Raw genomic sequence first — 10,349 nt, forward strand, 5'->3', positions numbered from 1 at the left:
AAAAACATGAAAGAAAAAAAGAAAGAAGGAAACAATGAAAGCTTTAATCCCAAAATGCCAATATCTGATTAATTATTAGTCAGGAGCCATGGTGACATGGTTTGCTTCTGTTGTGGTGCCGGGGTGGTTGTTATTGTTTATGTATTAGTACAAATAATAGCTAACATTTGTTGAAGGCTTTCATTGTACTGGAATCTGAGTTAAGGTCCTAACCTGCATTATCTTGCTTTATTATCCTACCAGTTTGTTTGTTTGTTTGTTTGTTTGTTTTTGATGGAACAATGGGGGTAGATCAGAGGAATCTTTAGAAGGTAAATGATTATGATATGGTTACTGAGTGTATTTAGTTGTGGGGAAGAGAAAATAGTCAAGGGGTTAACTCTTGGGTGGTTGAATGACCACTGAGATCAGACATGCAAAAGTAGGGGCAAATTTTGGGGGGAAGAAGATACAGTCAGTTTTAACATGTTGAGTTGAAGGTACCTAAGGATATCAGAAGGGATAAGATCAATAGATAGTTGAATCAATGAGCCTGAAGCTCAAATAAAAGTCCTGGCCAGAGAGAGACTTAGGAATCACCCATCTATCAGCTGAAATCAGAGCAGATCCAATCACTCAGAGAAAGTTGAAGTGTAGACAGAAAAGAGATGATGGCCAAGGCCAAGGCAGCCTGAGGGAGAGACCAGGAAGGAGGCTAGTGAGTGGAGATCGTGGGACCAGAGCATCAAATGGCCACGGGACAAGAGAGGCCTGGAGAAGAAGTGGTCAGGGATGGGCACCAGTGCACTGGAATTTTCTACGTAAAGGACGACTATTTTTCAAAAACGATTTTAATGTCATGCTGGGAACAAGCCAGATAACCGCTGAAGAATGAATAAGAAACAAATTTATCAAGTTCTTTGCCTGTTTCATGTGTGAATTGAATGAATAAGGCCTCTATCAGTAGATATCGTAGGATTAAGAGATAATGTCTGTAGAATATTTAGCAAGGTGCCTGCCATATATACAGGCTCAACAAATGCTAGAGGTGTACACATACACACATGTATCATTTTCTTAAACCAGTGCATTGTAGTGACTCGGTGTATACATTTTCGGTCTGGATAGACTTGAATTTGTTTAGTTTCGTTACTGTGCACTTGCATAGCGTTGGACTGGTCATTTTGTTTCTGTGTCTTTTCTTTCATCTAAAAAATGGAGGGTGAAGAACTAACTGCCTTCTAAAATGATTTCTAGGTATAATCCATTATATAGAAGAGGACATGGCCCAGGGCAGAGAAGGAGGGGGGGATGGAGACAGGCACCCCCCGCAAGGAGAAGTGGAGATGTGCAGAAGGGTGAGACAGTGGCAAGGTCTCAGTCCTTGTGGGATCTTGTGCCCAACACAGTCGTGCCCCAGCTCAGTCAGTTGGGGACCTAGAAATAGAAGGATTTTCCTTCAGTGGAGACCCAGGAAACTTCAGAACGAGGAGAAGTCAAAAAAATCATAATGGAGATTGGTTTTGCCATGGATTTGTATTGGTTTGAGAACTAAAGAAATGGAATGTGTCTTGCCCATGAGTTTGTGTACTGAAAAATTGTACCTGCAGCACATTCATGCTCCCTCCAAGACATAAACATAAGTTGTTTTTATTTTCCTGAGATTTTCCCCATTATTTTTATTTCTTGCCTTGTTGGGCTGACCAGAACTTGCAAAACAATGAAGAAGCCACAAGTCAAGAATGAGGAACAGGGGTGCCTGGGTGGCTCGGTGGGTTAGGCCTCTGCCTTGGGCTCAGGTCATGATCTCAGGGTTCTGGGATCGAGGCCCGCATTGGACTCCCTGCTCGCCAGGGAGCCTGCTTCCTCCTCTCTCTCTCTCTCTCTCTGCTTGCCTCTCTGCCTATTTGTGATCTCTCTCTGTCAAATAAATAAAATCTTTAAAAAAAAAAAAAAAGAATGAGGAACAATTTAGGGGTGTCTGGGTGGCTCAGTCGGTTAAGCATTAGACTCTTGGTTTTGGCTCCAGGTCATGATTTTGGGATTGTGAGATCAAGCCCCACATTGGACTCTGTGCTCTTTGCAGAGTTTGCTTGAGCTACCTCTCCCTCCTTGGTCTCTCTCTTGCCAAAAAAAAAAAAAAAAAAAAAAAAAAAAAGGAACAATTTAGCTATGAACTACCTAGACCAAGACATCTGAGGGACACAAGTGAGATAGATGGTGATCCCTTTATGCATTCTCACACATTAGATTGGGAAACTATCTAATGTTGACCCTTTCACCCTTCACTATTCCTGCCATCTCAGAATTTAGGGGCAGGGGACAAGTGGTAGACACTAAATACAGGGAGGTTCATTCACTGGCACAGGGAAAATCGAAGGAAGGCTCAGGCTAGCACTTCAATGCAATTATACAAAAACAAAGCAAGTTACCTAACCCAACCACCAATGAATGTACATTGATTCATTCCCACTCTTTGTTCAATGCTTCTGGAAATTTTTACCTTGTATAATATCCTCATGAACACAAGTATGGCAAAAAAAAAAAAAAAAAAAAAGAAAAAAAAAAAAAAAAAAAAACAGTAAAATGCTACTGTGCTAACCAGGAACTCATAAACTAAAATATTTTTCAGCTTTAGTTCTTGTCAAGTAGGAACATTTAAGGTCAATTAATGTTTGTCAGCCTTTCTCCCCATCCTAAATGAAGGCCTTCAGAGAACTGTCCTTCCCAGTGATCCTATCCAAAGGATTCTGGGCTCCCACCTTCCTCCTGGCACTGCACCCACCCACTTTGCTCCACTGTGAGTAAGTTACCAATCACTCTGTTTGCATTCAAGAGTTTGCTCCATCCTCTAGTCACTGACTTCGAGTTCTCGTGGACATTCTCCTCCCAATCAAGTATACCTGCGTTCCTGTGGCTCCCACATCCTTCAAGGCCTGGGGTGGGAGGGAGCCACTCAGGATTCTTACAACTACCCCCTGCTGCTCTAAGTAAGAAGGCAATTGAGTTTAGAGGTGGTGTGCGTGCATGGATTTAGTGAGATTAAAACCTTTGTTCCTCCAGAGCGCATCCTTGGACAAGTCATCCGAGCCTCAGTGGCTTCATTTGTAAATAGTGATACTACCAAAGCCTACATGAGTGGGCTGCTCAAAGGGTAGAAGGAGACCCTACATACGTCAAGCATATTGATCAATGCCCAGCAAAGGTGAGTGCTTGACTAACAACGGCATTACCTTGATCATACTATCACTCGTATAAAATCAGCTTTTAGGTGCTGGGGATCTGGTTGCCCATGTTCTGTGCCTGACCTCACCTCAGCTTTTTTATTCATTCTACACTCTCTCAACAGACCTTTGAATTCTTTAACACCAAGGACTTTCACACTTGCTCTGCATAAGAAATCCATCCCCGTGGCCACACCTTACACTTTTTCACTGTTTACAACTGTTTGTTTGCCTTTTGAAATCTTAAACTTCTATAGTCCACTCTCTGAGAAACAGTTCCTGTCAGCTCTCTCCATCTGGCTCCAAACGTACCATTTCACAGCATCCATGCTTCTGATTCCTGGAAGGCTCTATTTTCCACAAACTATCAGTTGTTTTCTGGCTTCGCTGCTTTCTTCACCAAGTTCAGTTCCCCGAGTCCACCTACCATTTCTTTATTGACATTTCCTTGTGGCCCCACACTTTGCTGTCCTTTTGTGGCTTCTGCCCACCGGAACCTGAGTCTAGCTCGCTCCCCATGCCCTGTCCAGTGTGGCGGCCGGCCAGTCACGGGCTGCGGTCACTCTATTGCGCAGCACCAATTACAGAACATTTTTGTCATCACAGAAAGTTCTACTGCACAGCAGTGCCTTATCCAAACAATGACCTTTTCCTCTTCTACACCTTGTGGTTCACAACACTCTTGGGTTAAACAGAACAACTCTCAAGTTGGTACCCCTTGAAACTTGAGTGTGTTCAACTTCAGTGGTCCTCAAGGATGCCTGAGGCTCTTCACATTAGCTCTGCTTCCTACGTCCTTCTGCCCCACTACAAAATTTCAACTGGTTACTCAAACCTTCCAACACACTGCCTTCACCACTCCCAGCAGATGAACTGACCCTCCTTTTCACTACAAAAATTAGTTATAATTCATGAGAATTATCTTAATTCCCTTTTCTGTCAGGTGTAACCCCATCTGTCTATGCCCACACTTAATTTCTTCTTCCTACTTACAGATAATCCTTCCGCCTGTGCTTAGGATCCCCTCATCAGCCCACAAATATGTATTGAGCAGCTAATAAATGTCAGGCACAGTTTAAGGTGCTGAGATTTAGCTGTTAACAAAACAGTGTCTCTAGCCTCATTCTTATGTTGTCAGGTAGACAATGAAGAAGTATCTCGAATGGTCATAAGTATAATGGAAGGAAAAAAAAAAACAGTCTGGGTATTAGGGAGTGTCAGGGTGGAGTCAGTTGCTAGTTTACATTGAGCCGTTAAGAAAGGCCTTATTGAACAGGGACAGCTGACCGGAAAGTCAGGAAGTGAGCTAAGGGGCCGTCTGGTGGAGAAAATGAGGAAATTCCTGGCGGCAGGAGGGGTAAGAGCAAAGGCTCTGGGGCAGGTAAGGGCTCTGCGCATTGGAGATATGACAAAGGTGCCACATGGGTGGACTGTAAGGCCAGGATAACAGAGATAAGATGTGGTTAGGGGCATGGCCAGATCATGTTGCTCCTTTCTGGTACAGTAAGAACTCTGAGTGGGCCAAGAAGCCATGAAATGGCATGAGTAGGGGAGGGACCTCATCTGAGTTTTGTTTTTTAAAGGGTCATTTTGCGTGCTGAGTTCTGCTCATCCTTTAGAGGCTCATCCTTTAGAGGGTGTTTGCCAGGAGGTTACTGCAATGATTCAGATGCAGCGACCAACTTCGGTCAGTTGGGATGGTGAGTTCACCGAAGTGTGGTGATGGGGTGGTAACAAGTGACCTGCAAATGGGCTTATTTTTTTTTAAAGATTGATTTTATTTATTTTAGAGAGAGAGTGTGTGAGCAGGGTAGACAGGGGCGGAGGGAGAGAGAAACATGAGCAGACTTCATACTGAGCACAGAGCTTGACGTGGGACTCAACCTCACAACCCTGAGATCAGACCTGAGCCGAAACCACGAGTTGGACTCTCCCCTGACTGGGTCCCCCAGGTGCCCCACAAGTGGGCCTATTTTTAAATCAGTCAAAAGAGGATCACAGACTATACCTGGGCTGTTACAGAAGAAGGGACCAGCAAGGGGCCAGTAGCCAGCCACAAGAGGGCTGTAGCCCACCCCACAGTGGCCACAAGTAGAAGGACTCAAAGATGGCCTTGGAGCTCCCTCCAGGGAATGAGTCAGCCGTGAGCCCATGCCAGGCCCACAGGGCATGTGGCGGGTTTTGTTTTCCCTTGCTATGTTTTGTCAGTGGTGACAGGCTCAGCTCTGGAGATGTGGGGTGGAGGGTTGGTTAGAGGCAAGAAAAAAGAAGGAGGAATAAGAGCAGTGAAAGTCGGAGGTGACCAAGAGTCAGATACTTGCAGCACCACAACAGATAGATGGCATAGAGCACGGCATCTTTCTAACACCCTTAATTCCAAAGCTAGGTAACAGAAAAGGGGAATTCCTCCGAGAGAAAGGGACCTGCTCCTAAGTTGGCAGCCTGACAGTGGCCACAAGGGCACGTGGAAAGTTCCTGCTCATGGTTTCAGCTCTTCTCCCCATAGACCACCAGCACACACCCCTCCAGCGAAAGGTCTGAGACTAAGATGTTAATGGTGTTCAGAAAAGTAGAAAGGAGGATATAGGACACTGCACCTATTGTTTTGAATGGAACCACAAAAGAACCCAAAGAGCCAAAGCAGTCTTGAGAAAGAAGAACGAAGCTGGAGACATCCCACTTCCCGATGATCACACCATCTTACAAACTGCAAAGCTGTAGTAATCGGAACAGCACGGTATAGGCAGGAAAACAGACAAACTGACTGGTGGAAAGGAATGGAGAGCTCAGGAGTAAACCCATGCACATGTGGTCAATTACTTTGTTGCAAAGCCCCCAAGAGTAGACAATGAGGAAAAGGACAGTCTCTTTGATAAATGGTGTTGGGGAAAACTGAACAGTTGCATGCAAGAGAACGAAACTGGGCACCTTACCCCATAGGCAAAAGTCAACTCAAAATGAAGCAAAGACTTGAACAGAAGACTTGAAATCTTAAAACTCCTAGAAGAAAACAACATGGTAAGTTCCTTGACATCACTCTTGGTGGTGATTTTTTGGATCTGACACCAAAAGCAAAGGCAAAAAAAAAAGCAAAAATAAATGAATGGGGCCACATCAAATTAAAAAGCTTCTACATAGCAAATTAAACAATCAACTAAATGAGAAGGCAACCTACTGAATATCAGGACAAAATAATCTATCTGATAAGGGATTAATAAGCAAAATATGTAAAGAAGCCACATAACTCAGTAATGACAAAGATCAATCTGATTAAAAAGTGGGCAGAAGAGGTGCCCGGGTGGCTCAATGGTTTAAAGCCTCTGCCTTTGGCTCAGGTCATGATCTCAGGGTCCTGGGATTGAGGCCCGCACAGGGCTCTCTGCTCGGCAGGGAGCCTGCTTCCTCCTTTCTCTCTGCCTGCTTCTCTGCCTATCTGTGATCTCTGTTTGTCAAATAAATAAATAAAATCTTAAAAAAAAAACTGGGCAGAAGATCTGAATAGACATTTTTCCAAAGACATCCAGATGGCCAACAGGTACATGAAAAGGTGCTCAATATCACTAATTATTAGGGAAGAGCAAATGAAAACCACAATGACATCACTTCACAGCTGTTAGAATGGCTATTACCAAAAGGGCAAAAGATAATGAGTGTTGGCAAGGATGTGGAGAAAAGGGAACCCTTCACTGTTGGTGGGAATATAAGTTGGTATAGCCACTGTGGAAGATAGTATGGAGGTTCTCAAAAAATTCAAAGTAGTACTACCATATGATCCAGCAATCCCACTTCTGGGTATAAAGCCAAAGGAAACAAAAACCACTATCTCAAAGAGATATCGCACCCCCCCCACACACGTTCATTGCATCATTATTCACAATAGCCTCGACATAGAAACAACCTAAGTGTTCACTGACCGATAAATGGGCAAAGAAAATGTAGTATATAGGAGAAATGGAATATTATTCAGCCATGAAAAAGAAGGAAATTCTGCCTTTTGCAAACAACACAGATGAATCTTGAGGACATCAGGCAAAGCGAAGTAAATCAGACAGAGGAAGATAAATACTGTACAATCTCGCTTGGACGTGGAATCTAAAGAATATGAACTCACAGACACAGAGAATGCAGCCTGGTGGTTGTCAGAGGTGGAGGGTGGGGAGTGGGTGAGATGGGTGAAAATGGTTAAAAGGTACAAACTCCTGGTTACAAGATAAATACGTTTGGGGGGTAGTGGACAGCATAAAAATAAAAATAAAACCAAGTTAAAAGAACAACATTAAAATTGGAAAGAGAGGTGAATGGAAAGGAGTAGAAAGTTCAGCAGCAGATAGATCGGTGGAATGAAGCATACTGTATAATTGTACACATTCAACAGGTGATAAAAATGTCATTCCATAAAACGAAATCGATAAATGATTCTGATTAAAGCTTTTTTTTAAAGTTATTTTTGAAATTCAACTTGAACTTCATATTTTTGAAGTTATGAGTCTTCCCTGTTCTGTATGCCAAAACACAGCCCAGATATTTTGGATTAAAGAATAAAATGTCAAAAAACATTTAAAGAAACATGTTGATGAATATCTATTTAACTCCCCAATGAAGAGGAAGCTTCAGCATAAAGTTAAAAAAAAAAAATCTTATATTAGTCTACAAAAAATGCAAAGTCTCTTTTTATAAGAAACATTGTGAACAAAATTAAAGGGCAAATAGCTAACTGGGAGAAATTAAAATTATATGTAGCTGACAATGGGTCAGGGCCCTTAATATAAAAGTTCTCATCAATAATAAAATTATTTAAAAATATATACATATATAATATAAATTTATATGTAATAAAATTTTATTTAAAATATAAAATTATATGAGTCAAGTTGTTATAAATAAAAGATATAAATGATGGGCAAAAGCATGAACAGCTACTCTGAAGAAAGCTGTTCAGATGGACAACGATATGTTTTATCCCAACTAATAGTTAAAAATCGAAGTTCCCACAAACCATACATTATACTTGGCCTGGGGGAAAGACTGTAATAACATCCAAGCCAGGACACAGGAGAAGAACCATGCCCTATGCTACTGGTTGTAATGGAAATACATAAAACCCTTTAGGAGGGCAATTTGGTAATCTATAGGAAGGTCTTAAACATGCCCGTGCTTTTAGATACCATGATTCAACCTCTAGGAATTTATCTTTAAAAAATAATCAGAGATGCATTGGAGAGTAAAAACCCATCTGTAATACTATAATTTGTAAAATTTTGGAAACAAATTCAATGTACAATAATAGTAGACAGGCTTAAAAATAAAGGCACATCTATACGATAGATTACTCTTCTGTCATTAGTAGTTTCAGGGACTTAGGCCATCGAAAATCATCACCCTATAATGAGAAATGAAAATTATTATACAAAATTATGTTAACAGTATGACTGCAATTTCCTTTTACATAGACGTGGAAAGCATGGCTTATATATAGGGTATATGTGTATGTATGGTAAGTACATGGTACATATACGTATATACATGTAAATGATCTTTATCAAAATTTTAATTATTTCTGAGAGAGATGGTTAAGTGAGGTTTATACTTTTGTCGTCATCTATATTGTCTACATTTTCTACAAGAGTGCGTGTTTCTTTAAAAATCAAGATAGATGCCATTTAAAAAGCAGTAATTTTGTATTGGGAATGGCCAGATAGCAGAGAAGGCTCCCCGATGCAGCCCTCTTAGGCTTTCATTCCGTACAGACGCGCCAGAAGAGGGCGCCGCAGCCCCTCCCCACACGCAGGAGCGCTCGTTACCTATCAGGGATGGGGATGCTCCCTCCCCAAGTCCGTAGCATCCGAACTTGAAAAGTCTCACTTCCCTAGTGGTCACATTCCTTTTCCGGGTCTCCCGGAAATTTGTACAGAAGAAGGATATGTAGTCTTGAAGGTCCGATAAGCGCTCCCTCTGGTCACACTCAGGGTGGGTGGCCTCTGTCCGGTCACCCCTCTGACCCCGGCTGTTAGATCCCACGAGTGCCCCTCGTCAGAAGAGGCTGAGGCAAAGCAGGACCCAATTCAACGGCTTTGCCTTACTGGCCACGCATGGCTTTATGGAAGTGGGCCCGTTCACACCTACAACCTAACAGGCTGCCCCGGCCCCCAGCTGTCCCCAACCCTTCCTTGCTCCTTAAAAAGTGCATGCTATTCTCCTCGATATCGATAGGGGGCAGCAGATATCTTGGCATCCTCGGCTCTCTAAAGGAAGTTTCCAATTTGGAGATCCTCAAGTTGCTCTCCATTATAGGACTATTTTACTTTACCACGGGACGTGGCCTGGCAGTTCCTTCCTGCACTAGCTGACCATTTTGGGAGCCTAACCCCTTTCACCTAGTAAGAGTGATCGTAACTCAATACCGAGCAAAGGTGAATCTGAGTATTAAAGTGTCCTGGATAATAATTATTGCAGTTGGCCTCCGCTGACCGAGTCAGTTTCATCACTATCGAAGCATGTCAAAGCCCCAGACTTCTCTTTTGGCCTGTCGTTCGTTCAGATTCTCCCACACGCCTAAGCCCTCAGGATGGGGCTGCGAGGAAAGCAAGAGGGAAGAAGTTTATAAAATTGCATCTGCAAGACCCGAGTTGAAGAGAAGGAGGTATAGCTCCGCTCACAGTAAAAACGAGTTTTCTCTGATGCGTCCGCATAACGGAGATGCTTTTCTTTGAACAATGATTATTTCTGGAAAGGATGTTAATAAGGGATTTACATCTCCTATATTTATCTCTACTTTCCACGTTTCATACACAGAATGTGTGTTAGAGAGAGTGGGCAGGGACCACTGACCAGCCTGACAACTTTGTTCAAAATGTTTTACAAAAGCGACAGAAGCTTGATGCTGAGCTCCTGAACAGCCCAGAACAGACGTCTTCTTTTGGTTTTACTCACTTGGGTTTTGTCCACTTTGTGAGTTGTCAAAGGTGGGGACACTGGAGAAGGGAAAGGTAGATGGACCAATGACATTCCAGTCAGCCACAGAGCCACAGTATGCAGGCGGGTCCCCCCTAGGACCAGTCGGCCCTGATTGCTTTATTTATTTATTTATTTTAATTTATTTGTCAGAGAGAGAGTATGCATAAGCAGGGGGAGTGGCAGAGGGAGAGG

The sequence above is a fragment of the Mustela nigripes genome, chromosome 4 (assembly GCF_022355385.1).
Source record: "Mustela nigripes isolate SB6536 chromosome 4, MUSNIG.SB6536, whole genome shotgun sequence".
Taxonomy (NCBI): Eukaryota; Metazoa; Chordata; class Mammalia; order Carnivora; family Mustelidae; genus Mustela; species Mustela nigripes.